This window comes from Sceloporus undulatus, chromosome 7 (genome assembly GCF_019175285.1).
Source record: "Sceloporus undulatus isolate JIND9_A2432 ecotype Alabama chromosome 7, SceUnd_v1.1, whole genome shotgun sequence".
Taxonomy (NCBI): Eukaryota; Metazoa; Chordata; class Lepidosauria; order Squamata; family Phrynosomatidae; genus Sceloporus; species Sceloporus undulatus.
The window spans coordinates 48,599,960-48,624,365 of NC_056528.1; the positions used below are offsets into that span (position 1 = coordinate 48,599,960).

Below are 24,406 nucleotides of genomic sequence, written 5' to 3' on the forward strand. Positions count from 1 at the left end.
TATCTATCTATCTATCTATCTATCTATCTATCTATCTATCTATCTATCTATCTATCTATCATCACCCATGTGCCTACTTATTTTCCTGTCTGTCTCTGCCTGCCTGCCTGCCTGCCTATCTGTCTGTCTGTCTGTCTGTCTGTCTGTCTGTCTATCTATCTATCTATCTATCTATCTATCTATCTATCTAATCCCTGGCCAAAGGTATTCCAGTCCCTTTAGTGTTTTGCTTTGTTTCGAAAGGCCTTTTTGAGGCTGACACCCTTGGAAGCGAAAGGGTGTTTCTATGGTGCCGGTTTGTGATTTCCCACCCCAAATGCAGGTGGCTCCTTCCAGAGGGTTGTCCCTTTGTCCCAGAGTCGTCTGTGGGTCTGCAATCTGACCGAGGGACTGCCAGAATCTGCTCTTTGACTCTGCCTTGACAGCTTCTTTCCCTGTTGAGCCCTTTTGCAGAAAATGCTCCTTTCTAGTTCACCTTTGATTTTAAGGGCTTATTTGTTTTGGTGCTGGAATGGAAGCGTATGGGAAATCTGGATCTTTGGAAAGAAACGATGGGATGGTATTTGTTTTGAAAGCAAAGGGGATGGAAATAGCAATGTCTCCGATCTGGCGAGGTCTGTGTCTGTCTCACTGGGCCTTGGCTACTGGATGTTAAGCTAACTGTTCACTTATATTGGCTCTCCTTTACACCTATGCACACAACGTTCATGGTATGGGGCTATTTTTAGTGTCTATAAGTGGGATAGAGCTGTTTGGGGTGACCAGCACACTCTGTTTATTCCTGGTTTTCGCCCTCTTTTGTTTTGCCAGGAAAGAATGCCTGGGTTTGGTATATTCTGAATTGGTTTTTCTCATGGCCAATATTTGCTTCTCGACTGGAGGTTGTCTCAAATGATGCCCTTTCTCCGGCGGCTTAAGGGTGGGGTGAGGTGTAGGGGAGGTTGTTTTTCCTTTTTGACATTTGGCTTTATCGATCAGCAGGTCAAAGACCAAATGGGAATTGGACTGGAGCCTTTATAGGGGCATGAAGCTTCAATATGGTGGTGATGGTGGTGGGAGAGGTAGGAAGACCGAGAGTCAGAGGAGGGGATGGAGCAGCTGTCAGTTTTCGGGAAAGATAATAGGAAACGCTGGGCCCTGGCGGGGAATGAAATCAAGTGGTCCCCGGTGACTCCTCCCCGATTCATAAATTAATGTTCTGCAGTTTATTTCTGGATTTTCCAAAGGCACAGCTGGCAAGAGAGGAGGAGGAGGGAGGGAAGGCAGAGGCGAGGAGGGGAAAGAGAAGAAAGATGGGTGGCATGTAGTTGCTGAGAAGGATACTGGCTTACTTGGAGATTCAAGAAAAGGGGCAAGGGGAAAAACCCTGCAGAGATCATAGAACCACAGAGATGGAAGAGACCACAAAGGCCATCCAATCCAGCCCCACACCATGCATGTTGCAGGGAATGGAAAATGGGAAAATGGAGTAGGAAGAGGAAGAATGATGGCAAATGCGGTGCAGAACGGGGTTGAATGAATGGTGGGCATCTAGGGTTGGCAGATTGAAAACTAGAAAGGGTTCCTGGAATTGTATAGAACAGGGAATTTCAGCAAAAATTTCTGTATATATTCATGCATAAGTCCAGAAATTTAGGTCAAAAAAATTGACCCCGAAAACCTGAGTTTACTTATCCATGGGTCAATGTAAAGTATTGTATCTTGACTCTTATTTAAAAGAAGGAACCATCCCCTGGTGCAAAGCAAGAGTATAATATGTGAAGCACTGACCCAAACTACTCTCTCATCCATCCAGCCTTAAGAGTGAGCACAAAGAGTTATCTCTGCTGGGATTTTGTAAGTTCTTTGACATTGCTTTACTTTGCTTCATCCTTTAGATCCTTTGCTACATGTCCCTAAGTTTGACCCTCGACTTATCCACGGGTCAAAACAAAATCCATAATTTGGGCCCCAAAACTTGCCCTCGACTTATACACGAAGTCGACTTATAGTTGAGTATATATGGTACCTGTCAATGTAATCAGGTAACAGGGGATGCCTGCAGACATTTCCTCATTTACACAGCTGTGAAAAGCACAGGAGCCCTCTTCAGTTTTCACTCTGGCAACCTTACAGGTGTCAGAGAGACAAAGCAGTGGCATAAGTGGGAGACATCTGGATGTTGACAGAAAGAGAAAGATGGGAACTGAGTTTGGGAGCTAGGCACCTGGGAGTTTTTCAGGAGCTCCATATAAGACGTAAGACCAGATGAAGACTTTTTGCAGAATTGCAAGCCACTCACTCAAGTCAAAGAACATGGAAACCATAACCAGCCAAGTTATTTTTGCTGAGGTCATACCCTCCAAATGTCCCAATTTGGCACGGACAGTCCCATTTAATCCTCTGCCATCCATCTTTTTCAACTGCTTTTAAAATGTCCCTGTTCCTCTCTCCTCCTCCTCCTCCTTTCCCCCATTGTCCTCAGCTTACTTCAAGTGCTGTAAACTGAGTTCAAAGTGCAAAAGTAGTTTGTACTCAGTTAAGTCAGAAGAGAGGAAAGGAGGTGGCCAAAAGCAAACTGCGGAGGCCTCTTGTTAGTGACTATGAGTTGTTGACTTGAGTTGTTAGTGAGTGTGTAACCCAGGTTATAGCTTCCAACGCTTGCCACGTTACCACTGGTTCACTGGTCCTCTTGCGTTGGGGTTGCATAGTGCATATCTTTGCATGTGGAGTTACACATCAGTTGTGGTGCACAAACCTATGTTGAACAGCAATGTTGTGCAACCGAAGAAAGATGCCAAATGTGCAACTGGATATATAAACAAATATGTACGTGGATTTATATGTCATGTAGAATGCCTACCTGTGCACAGTGGAAAAGGTGCCATACATAAGGTACAATGGACATTAATACAAATACACATCTCTATGCACAGTATCACCACGTGCACAACGTCTGCTTCTCTGATCTCAAATTATATGCAAATATTCCACAAAGGACAAATAATGTTCAATGGCTTCTATAAGGAAACTTATTTGTGCCTAAGACACCAGCAGGATTCTGGCTGTGAAATGCTCCAGCAACTGTATAAGGAACCAATAAAATACTTTGAAGGTATCCTTTGCCTTTATGGGGTACAATTGCCAAATGCATATTTAGTCCCTGCAAGACAAAATTGATCTATTGAGACTTTGCCAGAACATCTTGCATGGATGACAGTGAAGTTACTGCTTTGAGAGTCTCCCAGTCCATGGTATTTGGAAGCTTTTGAGAGTTAGGGGTGCATTTCCAATTGACATGCCAACAGTGTTGATTTATTTAATTGTTCTTCCTGTAAATAAAAACAGAGAGTAGGTGGTAAGTGGTGAGGGTTAGGTAGGGAGACTGTGCTTATCTAGTTTAGCCATTGGGCCACATGGCACTTAGTTGTCTGTGGAAGGAGTCGGGAGTTTGTTTTTCTCCTCTGGCTTGACAGTGACAAAGTTCTTGTCTCGCCTCTTGACTGATGTGTCCTCTCAGCCTTCCATGACAATATCTCTGTGTTCGCTGTCCTTTCGGTCTGCCATCCTTCTTAGTCACCGGCTTGGCTGCCTTTCTTGCTTTTACATCTCTTCATTTTGACTCTTTGGCTCCAAGTGACTTTGATTCACTTAGACTGACCTCTTTCTTTACCTTCACATCAAACTATTTCCAAGGCAGGAGGTCTGTCAGTTAAGTGTTCTGGCATAACTCTAGGCCCAAATCTGCTGGGGCTCATCCAGTCTCTTCTTTCCTTGCTCAGCTGTCTACAGTCCACCAGAGACCCCAAGGTCTCAGCAAAGAAATCCTTCCAGTTCTTGATATACTCATGTTGTTGTTGTGTGCCTTCAAGTCATTGTTGACTTCTGATGACCCTAAGGTGTTCCTATCATTGGGTTTTCTTGGTAAGATTTGTTCAGAGGAGGTTTGCCATTGCTTTCCTCTGAGGCTAAGAGAGTGTGACTTGCACAAGATCTGATTTGAACCATAGACTCCTAGAGGCCATGCCCAACACTCAAACCAGTATGTCATGCTGGCTTTCTCTAGTCTAGTTATATAGTCTAGAAATCTTAACTGGAATGGAGCATAATAAACTAGGCTTAGTCTCCAGAGACATAGATGTATTAGTATGGAACATCAACATGGAAAGAGGTCTTGTAGCACCTTTGAGAATAACTGTATGAAAGAAGTTGTAGCAGAAGCTTTCTTGGACTTGGTCTACTATATCAGATGCATGGAGTGATTTTTATAGACTGTATGAATACCCATGGAAATGCACATCTTGTGTGTATAGTGATGAGGGGACAAGTTGTACATTTCTATGGGTATTCGTACAGTTTTATGTATGCATAAAACATCCTTGGCTTAAAATCACAATGTCAAGCTTGTGACTTTCTGTGGTGTTTTTTTTTAATCCATGCACACATGTGCATTGGTGATCTGTATCCAACTGAATTCATTTCAACTGAATTGGAATGACATGATTGAATTGAAACTGTGGATATGAACTTTGTTTTGTATGTAATGCAGTAAGCTTCAAACACCCACCCAAAGAGACACCAGTTTATATTTGGAATTAATGGCTATCCTGGATCATCTAAAATCCTTGGAAGCATCTAGGTGAGAAATATCAAAGAGTTGCTGATAGTTACCTGTTGCATTTTATCCAATGTTTTAGGACTAAGAGATCTTCTCTATGCCTCCAGTTTGTACAAGGGAAATTGTCATCCCAGAATGGCTTTGCTAGAAGATAAAACAGTAGATATCTCCTGCAGAAAGTGTGTGTATGTATGTCTTTGTGTGGTGAGATTTACATTGGGAAAATAACATGAGAAGAAAGCTTTAAACCAGGGATGGGTGACATGTGGCCATTTAGATGTTCTCATGCCACTGCTTCTATGATCATTCAAGGCTGGCTCAGGCTGCTGGGACATGGAGTCCAGCAACATCTATAGGGCTATGTTTTAACTATACCTGTTTTCGACACTCCTCTTAGTGCTGTTGCTCTGATACTATTTGGGCTGCTTTTAAGTGAAAGTAAATGCATCCTAAGATCAGTTCAGAAGACCTCCTATGAAACAGATAGTTTTGCTCAGTGGAAAGAGCCTACAGAACTGATGCATTCTCCCAAATATTTGCTAACAGTAGGGACAAATTGATTTCCTTTGTATGCTCCAGATCACCCCCGTTTTCTTTTCTTTCTATAATGTACCAAGTGATGTACAGCTAGCTGGACAGGTTGATCATAGGTGGGAGACGCCACACAGGAAAGCACCAGACTCTCCAATAGACAGCCCCAAATATATAGTTTCTGGAGCTCCGAGCTCTTTCTTCCCCCATCTGCTTATGTGGCATTTTCTCTTCAGCGTCTGCATCCTTGACTGACTCATCAAACTGCAGTTCTCTTTGAGATGGAGGTGACATCACCTTCAATGGTCCAGGTGGGAAACCTAGAAACCCTGCCTCCTTCAGAACTGTCAAGGAAGATCCAGGTTTATCCTGGCTTTTCTCGGGACCCCGGCCGGTAATTTCTGCAAAACTTGGAGAAGTTCCGTTTTTGGACCCACAGCTGCCCAAATTCCTGGGCCAGCTGGCTGGGGGATTCTGGGAGGCATAGTCTAAAACATGCATTTATTCTGTGGAATTACAGACTCCATATAGCATTTACAATAGCATTTACATTGCTATACCACTTATCAGTGAGCTCAGCACTCTCTAAGGCTTCTCGACCTTCCTAATGTTGCGACCCTTTAATACGGTTCCTCATGTTGTGGTGACCTCCAACCATAAAATTGCGGTGTCTCGGTTCCTAAGACCATCGGAAATATGTGTTTTCCAATGGTCTTAGGTGACCCCTGTGAAAGGGTCATTTGACCCCAAAGGAGTTGCAACCCACAGGTTGAGAACCGCTGCTCTAAGCAGTTTGCAATCTGCAAACCAATTGCCCCAAACAAGCCGGGTCTTCATTTTACCGACCTACAAAGGGATAGAAGGTTGAGTCAACCTTGGAGCCTTCTGGGATCAAACTCACAACCTTGTGGCTGCAGGACTGGCATTTAACCACTGTGCCACCAAACTATATATATGTAGTGTGTAATTCAGCAGAATAAGTGCATTTTTAGACTGTACATGTTGACAGTCAACCTGTAAACCAAGCTGTACCTCACTTGGTACATTATAGAAACACCTTACCTGGCCAGTGATTCTCTTCCAAAGGAAATCAAGCTACAGCTAGCCCTGTCCCTTCAAGTTGTTCTCAACTTATGGTGACCTGGAAGCAAACCTATCAAGGGTTTTCTAGGGCTGAGAGTGTATGATTCACCCAAAGTCACCTAGTGAGTTTCCATGGCTCAACAGGGAATTGAACCTTGGTCTCCAGAGTTGTAGTTCAATGCTCAAAACAATATATCACATTCTCTCTCTCTCTTTCCCTTCCACACACACACATACACATAGGTTATTGTTGTTGTTGTTGTGTGCTTTCAAGTCTGTCTGACTTACTAAGGCACCAAGGCAAACCTATCATGGGGGATTCTTGGCAAGTTTCTTCAGAGGGGGTTTGCCACTGCCATCCTCTGAGAGAGTGTGACTTGCCCAAGGTCTCCAAGTGGGTTTCCATGGCTGAGCAGGGAATCGAAACCTGGACTCCGGAGTCATAGCCCAATGCTCAAACCACTACACCATGATGACTCTTACATATATACATACACGTACTCTGTATCTGTGAGGGTTTGGTTCTGGGGTCCCCTGTGGATGCTAAAAAATGTGGATGACCATGCCCCATATTATTCAAAGGTGGCCACATGAACAGTGCGCATTCACATCACCGCCGTTGAATAATATGGGGCATGGCAATCTGTTGATGGCCAAATTCACAGATTGGAAGGCCACTGGTGTGCATGTGTAGATGTGTGTTTGTGTATTTATTGACACGATTAACAAACAGAACTTAAAAATACATATCAAAACATTTAGGCTTTCGCCTTCTTCAGTGGCCAAAGAGGAAATGCCATACTTTCCATATCTTGCTATAAATACAAACCTGTTCGATTGTATATATGAAATAGGACTGTGGCACGGATATGTGAGGAGGGGATATAGGAAAGAGAAGGAACATTTAGGTTTTTGAAATGTCTTCCACTGGAGGAGTTTTGGGTGGGTTGCACCCAGCGTGTCTTTTCTGAAGCGGTAGACCTGGAATCCTCTCTTGGTAGGCATGAAGAGAATTGTACATGAAAGTTGCGCATTAGAAGAAAGCCGGAGAAGGGTGTTTCATACACATTGCTTGAGCATCTGGAAAATGTTAGTGGAAAGAGGAAGTGAAGAGAAAGCCTGTGCATGTACATTGAAGACGAGAGGCCGAGGATTTTATTTTCTGGAGCTGGGGTGGGGTTAGAAGAAGGGATATGAGCTACGAAATGGAGCTAAAAACTACCAGTCATGAGCAAGAAATTGAAAATGGCAGGAGCGAAAGGAACGATGAAGATTAATGCTCCCTCTAATTCATCTTCATAACCAATTTAACCAAATTGGAATGTTTACTGCCAATTGTCAAAGTCTGCATTTAAATAGTCTCCCGAACAGCTGTCTGGAAGGTCTTTGAGATGTTTGCTAATGCAACTGGGTGCACCCAATGGGACAATTCAGGATTAGCAACATGTTTGTCATTTTGATGTGCCCTGGGTGGGATCCTGCATTTGGGGAGAAGGCGGGATATCGTTAAGACTCCACATGTGTGTGCCATGCAGTGCATTGTAGAATGCGCCATGCAACTACCTTGGATCCGTCCTATGAGCAAATTTGGATTTTGCTCCCATTCTGAGAGTATCCACAATTCACAACTTGGCATAGTTGCTTGACCAGTTGGACTCTTTAATGGCTATCTTGGACAAGAAGACTTTGAAGGAAGTGATGCGGGCAGTTGCTTATCATAGAATCATAGAGTTGGAAGGCGCTCCATGGGCCATCAATTCCAATCTCCAGCCAAAGCATCACTAGCAAGTACCTATCCAGCCTCTTTGAGAAGAAATCCAGAAACTACCATCAACATCACTCCAAAAAGGTGCGCTAAGTTTGGAAACCCACTTCTTCAAATTCCCCAATGCACAAAAATCGTAACACTTTTGAAAGGTAGCAGAGGGAAAATTTGGTGACTTTTTGATTGCATTGATAATGTTTGCTTCTCAGGGTGCATCTACACTGTAAAAATTGTGCAGTTTGACAGCACTTTAATTGCTGTAGCTGCATCCTCTGGAATCCTGGGGTTTGTTATTTTACAAGGTCTCTAACCTTCTTTGCCAAAGAGGGCTGGTGCCCCACAAAAACTGCAATCCTATGTTTCCATAGGATGGAGCCACGACAGTGTGAAACTGCATTAATTCTGCAGTGTGGCAACAATATATTAATTTGCATTTTAATTTATTAATTGCTGAATACATTTATTTTAGCCTTTCAAAATCATTAAAAATGTTTTCAATGATAAAAAATTAAATCTCTCAAAGCCTAACCTGCCCCAATAGATTGGGAAAGCTGAATAAGGACAAAAATCATGCACAAAGCCTTGAATGTTTTGGTGGATGAGCAAAAATAAAATTTCCAATGCAACCAGGTATACACTGGTATAGTTCCTATGAGTGATGAATGCTCTGTAGTCAATAATCAACCAACTAATCAATCCATAAAGCAAGTGAGGAAGGGGTTAGAACACTGTTTTAACTTCTATGGCCTAGAGACCATATGTCGTGCATTGTGCTCAGGTTGCCTGAGTTAAGCACAGCGACTGGTATCAGACACGCCACTTGGCGCATGAATATTTTAACAGTTGTAACAGTGCCTTCGTGTATGTGTCCTTATTTGTTCCTTTCGAAAACAGGCATTTAATATACGTCAGGTCCTCATCTTGGTTACATCCTTAATGTGGCTGGGGATAGTTGTGGAAGTCATCAATGCTTCCTTGAAGTCTTGGCAAGCAGGGAGCCATGCTGCTGGTTTGGCCAGCTGGCCTCCTCTTTAGCTATCATCACCTCAGTCCCAGCTGGCTATTGAGTCCATCATATGGAATTTGGGTGAGGAACGTAGCATCCTCTGCTAGAAATCTTGCCCATTCAGGGTGACCAGATGCCCAAACCACAATGGAGGACAAGACACCGCAGAGTCATGCTAGTACTATGTGTAGTGTGCCTTATAGATGTGTTAGACTACGATGTCCATCCCCCTGAGCCATGTTGGTTTGGGATGATGGGAGCTGTAGTCAAACACATTGGAGGGCACTGGGTTAGGGGAGGCCGCTCTGCCTTTGTGAGCACTGAATCTATTGCCTTTCTTCCCATTCGGAGACCAGATAATGAACCTGTCCCTTCCAGATTAATTACTCCGGCACAGAACTCCCCAGATTCCACTTAGAGTGATGGAGTTGAAGTTTCAGTACACTGCGTCCTGCTGATACCACTTTTTATGCCAACAGCTAAAGCAGATCCCCACGTATGGCCCTGGATTTCGCCCCCAAACACACCGTCGCTTGTCTGATTACAAAGTTGTAACTCCAAACAACTTTGTCATCGGTTCTTGACGAAAGTCCAGGCAGAAAGCACAAAGGTGGGTTTACAGACGAACATTCAAAAAACCCCAAAATAGCAACCGCAGACGATCTGCATTATTTTAAAGTAGATGATGAAGACATTGAAATAGTCAAAGATGTTCCATCCTTGGGCTCTGTCATCAATCAGAGCAGAGACTGCAGTCGCGACGTTAGAAGAAGACTTGGACTTGGAAGGGCAGCTATGAAGGAATGCTAGACAAGATCCTGAAATATAAAGATGTACCACTGAATACTAACGTTAGGAAGGTCCATGCCGTTGTATTTCTCATTTCTATGTATGATTGTGAGAGCTGGACAGTGAAGAAAGTAGATAGGGAGAGGATCAACTCATTTGAGATGTGGTGCTGGAGAAGAGTATGGCGGACTTTCAAAGAGACCAATGAATGGGTCCTAGAGCAAATCTGGTCCAAAAGCAAAGATTGTCATACTTTGGCCATGTTATGAGAAGAAAGGACTCACTAGAGGAGGCAATAAATAATGCTTGGGGGAATCTGAATAAAAAAAGAGGAAGACTCCTGGATAGATTCAATCAGAAAAGCCCTGAATCTGCAAGAGCTGGGCAGGGCAGTTGAGGATTGGAGGTCTCTCATTCATAGGGTCACCATGGAGGTTAAGAACAAGATGTTCCAAGCATATCTCCATAGCTCAGTGCTATGGGATTCTGGGATTTGTCATTTTGTGAGAGATGTAGCCTTCTCTGTCCGAGAGCTCTGGTGCCACAACAAACTACAAACCCCAAGATCCCATAGTATTGAGCCATGACTGTTCAAGTGGTGCCAAACTACATTAATTCTGCTAGTGCAGATGAGGCCAAGGATGTCTGTAGCCTGAGGCTTGGGCATCCCAGCAATAACACTGTCAGGTTGTTTTAGAGCAGTGGTTCTCAACTTCTGGTCCTCCAGATGTTTTTGACTTCAGCTCCCAGACTCCCTCATCATTGGCCATGCTGGCAAAGGCTTCTGGGTGTTGAAGTCCAAAACAGCTGGAGGATCAAAGGTTGGGAGCCTCTGTTTTAGAGAGACACTAGACCAGTGTGCCTCTACTGAAGAACACTTTTATTTAATTCAGGAAGATTCTAGAACAAGGGAGCCAGCATGGTGTAGTGGCTTGAGTGTTAGGCTATGACTCTGGAGACCAGGGTTCGAATCAGAGCTCAGCCATGAAACCCACTGGGTGACCTTGTCCAAGTCACATGCTCTCAGCTTCAGAGGAAGGCAATGGCAAATCTCTTCTGAACAAATCTTGCCAAGAAAACCCCATGATAGGTTCACCGTGGGGTAACCAAGTTGGAAATGACTTGGAGGCACACAACAGCAACAACAGCAACAACTAGAACAAGAATGTAAGTAACTGCTCTGTTCTGGACATAGCATCAACTATAGCTTATTGGCAATAGTACAGTTAAGCTCCAGGTCACAGGTACCAATAGCCAGAACAAACGTATGGCCTGCGTCGCGGGAAGACAAGGAACCCAAACATTGTGTGAGTTAGTGTCTTGTGGATTTTTCGAGTGGTGTGGTCATGTTCTAGAAGAGTGTATTCCTGACGTTTCAGCTGCATCTGTGGGTGGCATCTTCAGAGAGTTGTGAGTTGTTGGTTGTGTTGTGGAATCTGATTTTGACATCTTGCTTGTCTTCATGTAGTACCTGGTCCTTCTGACCCACAAAGCATGGTCCGAATTTTCATCCCTAAGGTATATTCCTTGACAACTAGAACCACAGGAGACCCAAGTAGGTTTCTGAGTGATAGGTAGAGCTTGGAAAAATTAGTTTTGGGGACTACCACTCCCAGAATCCCCCAACCAGTGTGCCCAACTGGAAACCATCAGCTGGTACTGAGATCTATATATTTTGAGCTGTTGTGGGTCCTTGTGTGAGGGATGGACTTGAGATCTGCAGAAATGCATGCAGACACGAATAATGTTGATAGGAGGCACATAACACCCTTCGGATGCACCCAGGAGGAGATGTGGTTACCATGACCTGATCCGGTGGTTTAAGCTGTCGGTTGCCATGGTACTGAAACGGAGAACAAAACTGAGAAAGAGAGAGAAACAGAACAATCCCCCCCCCCAAAAAAATATGGAATCATATCTCTTATCTCCCCATCCAAGAGGGTTTGGATGGTAATATGCTCCAGACTTAACAACTGCTATGCTTCCACTGAAGAATAGTGTGGGCAGGGAATGGAGACATCAGGTGCATCTACACTGTAGAAATAATGCAATCTGACCCCAATTTATCAGCAGTGGATCTGCCCTACAGAATCCTGGGATTTGTGCTTTTGTGAGGCAGGTTAGACCAGCATCCTCTTTGCTATCCTTTGACAGGCAGATGAAGACGTTTCTGTTTCTGGCAGGGCTTTGAAACCTTTTTTCATGTTCTGCGTTGGTCGTATTTGTTCTTGTTCTTTTTAAAGTAGTTTTCCTTTTAACTGCTTTTAAATTGAGAGTTTAATTTTATTTTACCTTTTGTATGATGTAGATTTTAAAGCTCTGTTTTGAATGTGAAGTTGAAGGCTTTCATGGCCGGCATCCATAGTTTCTTTGTGGGTTTTTCGGGCTCTGTGGCCATGTTCTAGAAGAGTTTATTCCTTACGTTTTGCCATGATCTGTGGCTGGCATCTGCAGAGAAAGACAGAGATCTCTGATCATCTTCTCTGAAGATGCCAGCCACAGATGTTGGCGAAACGTCAGGAATAAACTCTTCTAGAACATGGCCACAGAGCCCGAAAAGCCCACAAAAATGTTCATGTTGAGTCCTAGACTGGGAAAAGGTTGTGTGCATGTATGCATGCGCCTTCGAGTCTCCTGTTGACTTTTGCTGACCCTGTGGGTTTCCTAGGGTTTTCTTAGGAAAGGAATAGTCAGAGATGGTTTCCCAATTCCTTTTCTAACATACAGCCTGCAGCATCTGAAATTCCTTGGAGTGGACGGTCTCCCATGGATGTACTAACCATTGGCAAGCCAATGGTCATCATTGTAGTCCCTTGATGGGGGGATGGAGAAAGAGATAGAGATCAAGGGATCGAGAGAGAAGGAGAAATGAATTTCCCAGACCTAATTCTCTGTTGTCTAAAAGTGCAGAGACTTTAACGCTGCTTCAGAGATCTTACAGACAACTCATTCTGGCAGAGTCCCCCTTAGTCAAACAGCAAGCATTTTCCAACTCTTAACTTGAAGGTTCAAAGAAAGACTTGTACAAACAACGTTGTGTGGGTAAACACAGTTGCACTGATACTGAACAAAGTCCAATTAGCCCCGAATGCCTCCTTACTCTTCAGGTTTTGTTCCCACCTAAAACCAAAGACCCATGCCACCGTTTCAATGTCTTTGTTTGGACATCGTACTAAGCCAGGGATGGGCATGTTGTAAGGATTGGTTGCAAGGATTTTTGACTCTCCCATTCCCTCAATGGAAAGCAATGGGACTTAAAATGAATTTTTAGGTGATTAAAAGTTTACTCTATTTTTCTGGTTGATTTTTTTTGTTCTTTTGAGGCTTGGAAGGGCCAAAACAGCTGCTCTAGATGTCAATTTCATCTGATTTTTAAATTAATATTATTTAAAACAAACAACAACAATTCAGATTGAGAACACAAGCAGAGAAGACCCTTCACAGGCCATTTTCAACCCGTGGCTCTTACAGTTCCCACCCAGTAACAAACTATGGTTTGGTGTGATAGGAATACATCATGCTTTCTGCTCACCTCTTTTTCTGATGCTGTAAGGAGAAGGTGATAAACATTCACTTGCAAATTCACTTAACCACAGTTTAGTGTTATGGCCTCAGGCTGGTTGGTGTCAAGTAAACCACAGTTAAGAGTAACCAAGGTTTATCAGATCCAGACAACACAGCAAGCCAAAGTTAATAAAAACAACGGGAGCAAAAGCTTCCACTCTCTTCCTTTGAGTCCCACCTGGAACAGAAAAACACATGGACCCACAAGGAGTTTGCCCAGATTCCTATAACCATAATACAAAAATCAGAAGCTAAGCAAAATACAGTGTCTTCAAGTTTATTAATACAGAATTGGAACAAAGAAATGGGAAATGCAATCATCCTGATTTGATGAAAGTAAGGGGTTAGAATTAGATGCAAGCCTGTTCCAACAGCAGCAATGTCCTTCTGCATCGGAACCATTTTCTGCCAGTTGATCTCAGAGATCTGCCAACAGAATAGTCTGCCAATAGTATAGTTTGAACCTCTGTCAGCCAAAGAGCCCAAGAAAGGGGCAGAAAAGGCACGGTACAATGGAGGAACAGGGTCTTTTTCTTATCGGAGAAATGTTTTGCCGGCTGATCCTGGCCAGCAGTGTCATCTGTTAGCAGAGCTGATCTGCTGGCAGAAAGGCAAAAGGAGATCTCTCAGCAAAAAGATCCAAAGAAGAGTTAGAAGCAAGGAAGAGATGAGTTCTTTCACCTCTAACCTTCCTCCAGTCCAAGGGATGCAGCCATGGTCCTGTTGTAAAGATAGGCTAAACATAGACTGGGAGTGATTTGGATGCAGCACAATGTCAGCTGGCCTAGTGTCATCTCAGCCAGCCCTTAGCCATTTTGCCCCATTGGGTTGACGCTGTAGAAAAATAGGTGTAACAAAGCAATTGCATGACTTAACACAACTGAGCAAAGCACACAATTGCAATCAATGTCTTGGATGCCTTTCAACAAATAGAGGGAGCATCCCTTGCTGAAGAAATCTGGTGCCATGGGTTTATCTTTTGCGCAAGGCTTCTTGGTGGTGTGGGCTGACCTCCCCTGTCTAGTTATGAAATCTGAAAACTTGGCAGAAAAATGTGCAGGCTGTGTGCTGCCAGCCCTTTGGACATTTAATATCACTCTGGCAACGTTGTTCTGGATGAAGCTGCTGATGAAGAGTGTTAGGTTGAATTATATATTCTTATATGTGGGGTGCATAATAACCTTTGCCACAGGTTTCATTGTCCTGTTATGAGGAGCCATGGTTTACCATGATATTTAAAAGCAGCCGGTGGCTGGAATCCTGTAGGTGCCTTATATTAAGCTGCACTTTTTGGGGGGTCTTAAAATGATGGGAAGAAAAGACAGACAAGAGCCATGGTCATGCATGGTCTCAGTGTTGCATAAATACCCAACAGTGGAGTTATGCTATGTTAGCATGATGAAGTCCTTGTGCAGAACCACCATTGAGTGGGAAATGCTGATAGCTGTCACTTCATTGTGCCATGTGCAAGGGACACTGGCAAATTATTCTAGGTGCATCTAAAACATCTGAAATGGTTCCATATGTGAAACTCCATTCCCGCCACCATCATTTGGATACATCCATTCCTTATTGACCAGAAAAGTTGCTCCACATAAACAGTGCATCTTATGCCTGGGTCTGTCACCAACAGGATTCCAAAATCTGCCACGTCCAGATAGTCTCTTTCCCCAATTCTTCTCTACCTCTTCTACTTCATCCTTCTCCACATCTTAGCTTTATTTCTACCCTTCCTTCTTCCACAAAGTGGGCTTCAAATTAAAATGCTTGTGTGTCTGGTGTGCCTTCAAGTCATTTCTGACTTATGGCAACCCTAGGGTGAACTTATCATGGGGTTATCTTGGCAAGGTTTGTTCAGAGGGACTTTGCCATGGTCTTCCTCTGAGGCTGAGAGTGTGTGACTTTCCCAAATGGGTTTCATGGCCAAGTGGGAAGCAAACCCTGGTTTCCAGAACTGTAGTCCAACACTCAAACTACTGTGCCATGTTGGCTGTTACAGATTAAAATACAATATTCTTCAAACATACAAAAGATCAATCTTGGAAATGGACTAAAGCACTGACAACAGAAGAATGGATTGTTAAGGTTGTTGAGTTAGCTGAAATGGACAAATTAATGTGGTTCTACATGGTAAACCAACTGAAGGCTTTTTGAAAGACTAGGAACTGTTTATGGATTTTTTGAGCAATAAGACATCTAACCATATAATAATCTGAGCTTATATTTATCAGTAATTTTAATAGGACTATTTAGTTGGATCTGTAATAGTGGAATATATATCTTTTTCCAGCAGCAGAATAATCCCTGCACCCCAAGTTCCTTAGGTTCTGTAGCTTGTGGTATGCCTAGAAAGAGGCTCCATGCAGCCAATTTTGGCCGAAGCCGCCCGTTCCTGCCTCTACTTTGCTAAACAAGTGTTTTACATTTGCTCCTCCAACATCCCTTGAAACGGGCAGTGTTTTGACCTGTTCTGCAGAAGCCCATAATGCCTCTACATCTCCACCTGTCATGTAAGCAATGCTTTTCCCCACTTCCGTAACAAGGTTATTTACATCACGCTGCAATAATCCTGCGGTTCAGGCTTGTGCGCTTCCTCTCCCTTTATGCTGAACTTTGATCCAGTCTTTTAAAGTTAGGCTTGGCACTTTTTTTTTTTTTTTGGAAGGGGGGAGGGAAACTGTACTGTTTCAAATCATATCCCTCCTGCAAGGGAAGAGAAGGGCAAGAGGCTTACTCAGGTGTTGTGTTGCTTCTTTCTCTTCAAAGAGATGTGGCATGGGATCCCGGAGATGAAATTTCATCTTTTCCAAGAGACCGACAGGGTAAACCATTGTTTCAGTGCAGAGGTAGGAGACAATCCATTGCCTGAACTGTGCAGGTATTCTCTTGGGAGGGAGGGAGGAAACAAACCTTTAAAAAGGGGAGATCTAGAATAGAAAGCAAGGCTAGTTCATAGCAGATAGGACAACCACAATGGGAGTCTGTGTATTCTAGTGGTCAGGATGTCAGAGCGAGACTTGGGAGACTATAGCCTCCAACGCTTTATAGATGAGAATAACATTTGTCAAGCAACATCAGAGTCTGGTCAAGATGGCAAAAATTGAGGAAGAACATGGGAGAGGATGCAGTGCGCTGCTTTTGCCATAGACATTTCACTGTAGGGTTTAGGAGAAACAGCTGGGAGACATACTTTGCTCCCTCCTTGTGTTTGCTTCCCTCTGCCTGATGGGAGGCCCAATCCTCAATGCAAGGTCCTATTTCTTTACCCAGGTAGGGTTTCCGATGTGTCGGGTTACCTTTCTCCCCGTCGTTTTAAGCTACACGTCTGGAAGAGAGTTTGGGTCATGGTGTAACCCAAAGCAAAGCTGCCCAAACCACAACAAGAACATGAAAGAGATGTAATTTCATAGCATCGGGTCCCAGCCCTGTGTGAGCTTTGGAGATGGGCAGAGGTAATGGGAAACCACCTTGCTTGGCTTTGTGTTGGTAACGTAAAGCATGGCCGGAGCAGATAGCCTTGCATGCCAGCAGCCAGGTGGCAGTTTTGTTTCTCCGTGGCCTGAATTGTGCAGAAAAATTCCCATCAAAGGATGATTCATAATTCCAGGAGTGATTCCTAAATGCTAAGTGTTCATCCACACACACACATGGACATATGCACAGATTCATTGCATCTTTTCCTTTGTGGACTGTGCACACAGTTGTTGTTCTTGTGTGACTTCAAGTCATTACTGACTTATGGCGATCTTAAGGGGTTTTCTTGGCAGGTTTCTTCAGAGGTGTTTTGACAGCAGTGGCAGAGGGAGGTTTTTGGGTGGGGAGGAAAGTGATTCCCAAACTTTTGTCCTCCAGGTGTTTTGGACTTCAACTCCCAGATGCCTCAGCCAGCTTTGCCAACAGTCAGGAATTCTGGGAGCTGAAGTCTAAAAATCTGCCAGACCAAAGTTTGGGAACCGCTGGGCTAGAGGATAGCCCCTTGTCCCTCATCCAAGAAAAGAAAGATGTATGTGGGGAGCAGACTTGGACCTGCATGGGTAGGGTGCCTGTTTGATGCAAGATCTTGGTCGTAATCTCCAAAGAGCAATTTCCTCAAGTTCTCCAATCCATACAGTCTGCTAGCAAGAGCCTTGGCACCTATCTTTGCTTCCCTTTGTGGTGGGTTGTGGCAGCTGATGGCTTTCATGGTGGGTCCACTCTGGATGTTAGTATGTAGACAGATCTTGTAGCACCTTTGAGACTAACTGAAAGAAAGAGGTTGGCAGCATGAACTTCCATAGAGTTAAGTCTACTTCCTCAGATGCATCAGATATCTCCAAATGCATCTGAGGAAGTAGACTTAAGTCTATGAAAGCTTGAAGGTGCTACAAGATCTCTCTGCATAGTGATTCTAGAGACTAACACGGTTGTTTCTTTGGATATTAGTATGATACTTAAAGGCGCTATCCAAGGTCCTTTAAATTTTGTAAGTCCTCCAGTGCAGTTCTGTGGAATGCTTCCAGTAGAAGTTGACCATAGAGTTGCGCTGGAGGATCTAGAAATGCCTAGAGAGGTCTTCTCTCGAGGTCCTCCAGCCTGACTCTATGGTTGACTTCTGCCAGAAGTCATTGATTTCAATAGGGTTCACTATTATCTTTGGTTTCACGTTTCCAACATTAAGTCTGCAAATGTGTCCTTTGCAGATATGAAGGTTGTACGTATAGCCCAAGAAAATTCAGTTTCTGTTTTGTAAATCAGAGCATTTAGAATAGAAGAGAATATACGCTTTCTCATGGGGATAGAGTTTGACTTTGCTGGCGTTTCCAGGTTCTAAGAGTTAAAAATCTATGTTGTAGACAGATCCAGGGCTGGGAGATAGACACAGCTGGCCTACATTTCCCCAAACACATGATGTCTGAGAGAATAAAGAAACAGGAGATGGCGCTTACTTCGCAGCTAGCAACAGACTTTCCCAGAGGGAGCTAGGCAAACCGTCAGTGGGATCTCCTTGGAGACTAGAATCCTACCCTTTAGTAAGGATCAGAGCTGGAAAATAACTAGTTACAAATTAGTTACTAGCAATTTGTTCCTTTCCTCAATAGCCACATTGCACAATTGCCGCAGTTTCATAGCAATTGAACTGCCGTGACTCCATTGTATAGAATTCTGGGAATTGTAGTTTGGGAAGATGCTTCAGATTCTGTAATCCATTCCCTGGAATTACAGCATTAGATCTCCCTGGCAGAGACTTCTAAGTACTTCATGAAACACCAAAACCCAGGATGCCATAGCAATGCAGCCGTGCCAGTTAAAGTGGTATTAAAGTGCTATAATGGCATATTAAGGAATATCACAGTATCATGAATCAGCACTTGAATCATTTTATATTCCTCACTATGCTATTATAGCACTTTGGTACCACTTTAACTGACAAGGCTGCATTGCGATGCATTGCTGGATTTGTGTGTGTGTGTGTGTGTGTACACATGGGCACATACAAAAAAAGATGGAGTGACTCCATTTGGTCCATATTTATTTGCTTACAAGCATAGGTCATCTTTTGTAGTCGATTTCATTTTGTTTATTTTATAAGTGTTCTGTCTGATATTTTTATAAACTGAATTGTCAATAAAGCTTATTTTACAATAGTAATCAAAGGACCATAGGTCATCACCAAATCTTAGAACATTCATTTGCGGACATAGATGCTCCAAGGTTTACCTACTGCCAGACCGGTCATGGACCAACTGCCGCATATCTTAAAACCTGCAGTCGTGGGATAATTGCAGAGTCTATAATTGACTCAGGTTGAATTGGCTCAGGCTATGGCAAATAACACGATCATTTGCTGAACTGAAATGGTCACAATAGCTGGATAGAGCTATTTGCTTGGACACTACAATGTCTTCTCTTATGGGTGATGGCTGCAAAGAGGCTGCAGGGTTGCATTTAATGTGTTCTCCCTGGTCTGCTAGAAGAACTGATTATTTTAACACCTGAGATGAAAGCATAACTGTTTACTGTATAGAGTTCTAAAATGAATTAATTCATAATTAATTAATTAATTAATTAAAGAAATTTATATCCAGCCTTTGTGGTGCAGTGGTTTCTGTGTTGTTTGAGCCCCAGAAGACCAGAAGACTTAGCCATGAAATGCACTGGGTGACCTTGGGCAAGTCATACTCTCTCAGCCTCAGGGGAAAGCAATGGCAAACCTCATCTGGAATCTTGAGACCCAGCATACTGTAGTAGTTGGAATGCTGGGCTAGGACTCTGCGAGACCAGAGTTCAAACCCCTGCTCTTTCATGGAAACCTTGGGCAAGTCATACTATCTCAGCTTCAGAGGAAGGCAATGGTGAGCCTTCACTGAAGAAAGCTTGACCTGAAAACCCATGATAGGGTCATCATAGACATCTTCAAGGCACACTGGAGTTTTGTTTCGTTGTTTGGGATCTGGTGCTTTTAGGGAATTGAATCCCTTGGTAGACACCTTACTGTACCCAGTAAGAGGCCCAGCCTTGCTTGCACTGTAACCTAATATGGCTGGCTGGTGACATATGTTGGTGACATGCAGGTGTGAGTTGTGCTATGCATGCATATTGATTTTTTGAACAATGCGCAACAGCTGTAACTTGCTGACATTGGCATAAGCACAGTTGGACACTCAAGACCACTGCACATCTGGTAGTGCATTGAAGTGCACAGAGTATTGTTTTAACTTTGCATTTACAAAGTAGTGTGTGAATGCACATTTTCCCTATACATTGTGTTTGGGGATTGCACTTTGTGATTTCACAATGGATTGTTGCCCATGCTCATTGAACACTGGACCACATATGTGTGAATCAGCAATTGATTTCTGATATGTACATGGGCTGGGGTAGATGACCATATGATGTATGTTCTTCTAATGTGTGAATTAACTGTTCCAAAACCTTTGGTGGACCGTATAAAGAGCTACAGAATGCCCTCATGCCCACCCCATAGAAAGTTTTTAAAACCCAAATCCTAGATTTATCTGACTTCAAGACAGTACTATCACAGATGGTTTTTGTAGTCACTTGTGATGTGTATGTAGCTCCTTTGATGCTCGCATGGTTGTCTCGGTAGTTGTCTTGCCCTCACATTTGTGTCAGTCCTCTTATGAGGAGCATTTGGAGCATGAGAGCACATCAGGAATTAAGCCCTTCTTTCAGCAAACACCACATCAAGCCAGGGCTGCCCTTACAACCTGGTATTTCTTAACAAAGAGGGAATCCCAGATAACCTTATCAGTCATTGATAGGAGGGGATTTTTTTAAAGCCAAAGTACGTGGCGTCGCTAGACTCAGCAGATCTCCCTTCCTTTACCTTCCTCCTTTGCTTTTATTGTCTGCTCTCTGGAGGATTCAAGAGTGGAAACTCCTCAGCACAGCAGGGACATGCTTTTTCTTACGACTTGCCCAGTCTTTATGAATGTTGATCATGCTACATAAATAATCATCACATCCATCCATCCAGCCAGAACCTCTCAAAACAGACTCAGTTCCCAAGGAATCCTGGGATTTGTACTTTTAGAAGGTCTCTAGCCTTCTCTGCCAAAACATGTTGATGCCTCTCACAGCTACGAACCTTAGGATTCTGTAGGAGGGACCCATGGCAGTTAAAGTGGTGTCAAACCACATTATTTCTACAGTGTAGATGCACCCCATGTGAATAGAGAACAGCGAGGAGGCTCTCTCTGGAGTCCTCACCAGCCAGGTCTGCAATGGTTGTGGGGCTGAGATAAAGAAAAAGCCAACGGCTGAGGATCTGTAGGTTGGGTAGGTCCTTGTAGTCAAGGGTTGGAGTAAATGGTCCTTGAGGGTCCCTTCCAACTCTATAATTGTATGATTCCAGTCTTTGTGCTACTCTAATAAGGAACACTAGATTCAGCCTCAAAAAACAACACTCTCCAAACCCGACCTTGAGTTAATTGCTAAAGCGAGGAGCTTTTTAGCTAGCAACTGATAATAGGCAAAGCTCAAGGTTTGACTGCCTCCCTTAAATGATTCCCAGATAAGAGGCTGGCCGGCATTTACTGACTTGGCATACAATGCTCCTTTTGGCATGGGAATAATGTGGTTGCCTGGCTGGTTTCTGCGCATCAGGCAACTGTTAAAGGCACTGTAAATGTTGGCAGCCATAGACAAAAAGAAGAAGAGGTAACAGTGACAGTTTAGGTAGCCAAAGAAAATGGGGCAGGCAAAGGGTGCATCTACATTGCAGAACCAAATGCAGTTTGGCATCGCTTTAATTGCCAAGGCTCAATGCTATGGGATCATTGGGTCTGTAGTTTGTGAGATACTTGGCCTTCTCTCTCAGTGCCACAACAAGAACAAAACTACAAATCCCAGGATTCTGTCAGATGGAGCCATGACATGTAAAGCAGTGTCAAAGTGCTTTAATTCTGCAGAGTGGTGGTGGCCAAAGTTACCGAGGGAATGACAACTAAGCAAATACAGTATAAGGAACCCCAGTGTGAATGCTTCCAACTGTCTCAGTTCCTGCAATCCCTTTGTGTGTCTGCTCCCAGCCTTCTCATCCTTCCATTCCTGCACTCCCGGGTCATTTGTAAGAAATTGCAGCTACTGAATTGCAACTTGTGTATTGCAAACTCATAAATGTTAAGCATTTGGGATGCTCGCCCTTCTTCATTTTTTGCAGTGGCAAAGAATGACACTTTGTATGGGATTTTTTTTTTTTTTGACACAGAGCCCAAAGCATCTTTGAGAAATCAAATATAGAGCTCACTTCAGGAGCTTGGAAAGGATGACATCACACAAAAAATTGGGCCAGAAACCCTTAATAGAAGCCTTTGTAGACCCAGATCTCCTGGGAGGGCCAGCTTAGCAAACTGACTGTGTTTACAAATGGCTGCAGTGAGTAACCCATACAGTTGCCTTGTCCTTTGAGAGCAGCCGAAACAGTTCCTCACTCAGTTGGTTAGTCAAACATTTTATTGCATGGAGGAAAGGTCATCTCAATTCCCCTGTAGGGAACAAAAATGATTTACACAAAGAAATGGGATCCATTGAGAAGGGCCAGGATTAAATAGAGCCATCTTCAAACCACAGAAGAAGAGTTTTCTCAATCCTCTCCTTACTTCAAAGATGCCCAATACCTTCAGCAAATAGCAGCTCTATGTGCGCATCTTTCCCTGGAAGGAGATTTTCTGGACCTTGTGAAAGTCCTGCAATTTTATTAGGGCATCTCGGATAAATCCCCTTCCTTGTGGTTGTCAACAGGAAAATGAAAGAGATGTCCCCAGTTTCTCAATTTCATGTTGTATGACAAGTTCTCTGTGCTGAATAGGGCTGGCCCTGCCATTAGACAGAGGGATGCTGTTGTGTGGATGGCCTCTGCTTCCAGAGAGATGGGCCTTGTCAGCTTCACAGCCAAATGTTAACAGCTGTCCAGCGGTGTTTGTTGCTGTTGCTGTGTGCCTTTAGGCTGTTTCTGACTTATGGTGACCCTAAGGTGAATGATAATGGGGTTTTCTGAGGCTGAGAGTGTGTAACTCACCCAAGGTCACACACCTTATGTCCATCCATCCAACCATCCATCCTTCAATCTAGGTGCTTTGGCTGTGGGCTTCCTGCTTTGTCAGGGAGTTGGTTGTTGTTTCTGTTATGTGCCTTCAAGTCATTTCCAACTTAGAGTGACCCTAAGGCAAACCTATCATGGGGTTTTCTTGGCAGGATTTGTTCGCAAAGGGTTTGCCATTGCCATCTTCTGAAGCTGAGAGAGTGTGATATGGTCAAGATGCCCAGTGGGTTTCCATGGCCAAACTGGGATTCAAACTCTGGTCTCCACTACACCCACTCAAACCACTAGACCATGCTGCCCCTCTGGGACTTGATTAGATGGCCCTAAAGATCTCTTCCAACCCTACAATTTTACAGTTCTGTGGTTGTTGATGGGATGATGATGATGATGATGCAGAAATGCCACCCATCTCACCCTAGAGGTGAAGGCTATAACTCCATGAGTTGTTTGATTGCCTGGTTTGCTCTCTGGATATTAAGTGTAGATGGTCATTTACTCTCCCTTCTTATAACTCCTTATCTTTAACCTCAGCTCAGACTGGTTCACACAGAGGAGAACTTCAAGAAGAGAAGTGCCTCCTGACAACCCCTTAAGTAGAAGCCTATCCTCTGTAAAGGTGAAAGGATGGAGGCCTAAAGGGAGACTTTGATTATCTTTTCATGCTAATGGTCTCAGAGGGTGAAAGCTTTCATTGGCAGGTTGAAATGGTTTAGTAGGTGGTCTAAAGATACATGAAAGCTAATGAGATTATCTTGGCCATTACGGCCTAGCCTAGCTAATGCTCCGTGAGGAAGATATGTAAGTCCTTTTGTGGGTCACAAAGTTACACATTATGCACCAGCTGATCCAGGTGAATTCACAGAGGAGATACTGTTGTAATACCATTATTTTAAACTGAGAATGGTTGTAAGCATATTTGCAGAAGATAGTAAGGCTAGGCATGAAGTTCTCCCAGTGAGAATGCCTCAGAATCGAGTCAAGTCAAGTCAAGTCAAGTCAACATTACCAGAGCTTGGAGACATTGGTTGAAATCCTTTTAGTGGTTTACACCATGGATGGGACATGGGGGGGGGCTATTCTCTAGCCCTTTTCACCCCATAAACATCTCTGCCAAGCCCTGAAAAGTGTCACTGCTAATTCCCAAGGGAGGGAGGACAAGGTGACTCAAGGAGTAAAAAGCTGCTGATCTAGGCTGAAAGGAGAAGTGTATGGAGGGACACCATATTTCTTTTTCTTCACCTGGTAGCCCAGACCAGTAGAGTCTTCCTTTTTGGGGTCTTCTCCCCCTTTCTTCCCTGGCCAGGCCAGCAAATGGTCATAACCATCCTCCTCCTGGGGAGGACAGGGAACACTTCATATAGTATCTCAGCCATTACCTTTGAGAGTTCCTCCAGGGGATTGAGGGACCTGTAGTCCTAAAAGGTAATATTGCCTTGCAATCCTTAATTGTAGTAGGCTTAAGAACGGGGGCTTCCATGTCAGTGGGACGGTAAAACTAGTCCAGGTTTTAGTTTGAATGTCAAAGGA

At 43.7% G+C, this 24,406-nt stretch overlaps 1 protein-coding gene across 3 annotated transcripts in view; it reads left to right on the plus strand.

The window, feature by feature from the left end:
* Positions 1 to 24,406, plus strand: part of PAK3 (p21 (RAC1) activated kinase 3) — an 80,931-nt gene that overhangs the window by 29,992 nt on the left and 26,533 nt on the right. The window lies entirely within an intron of this gene.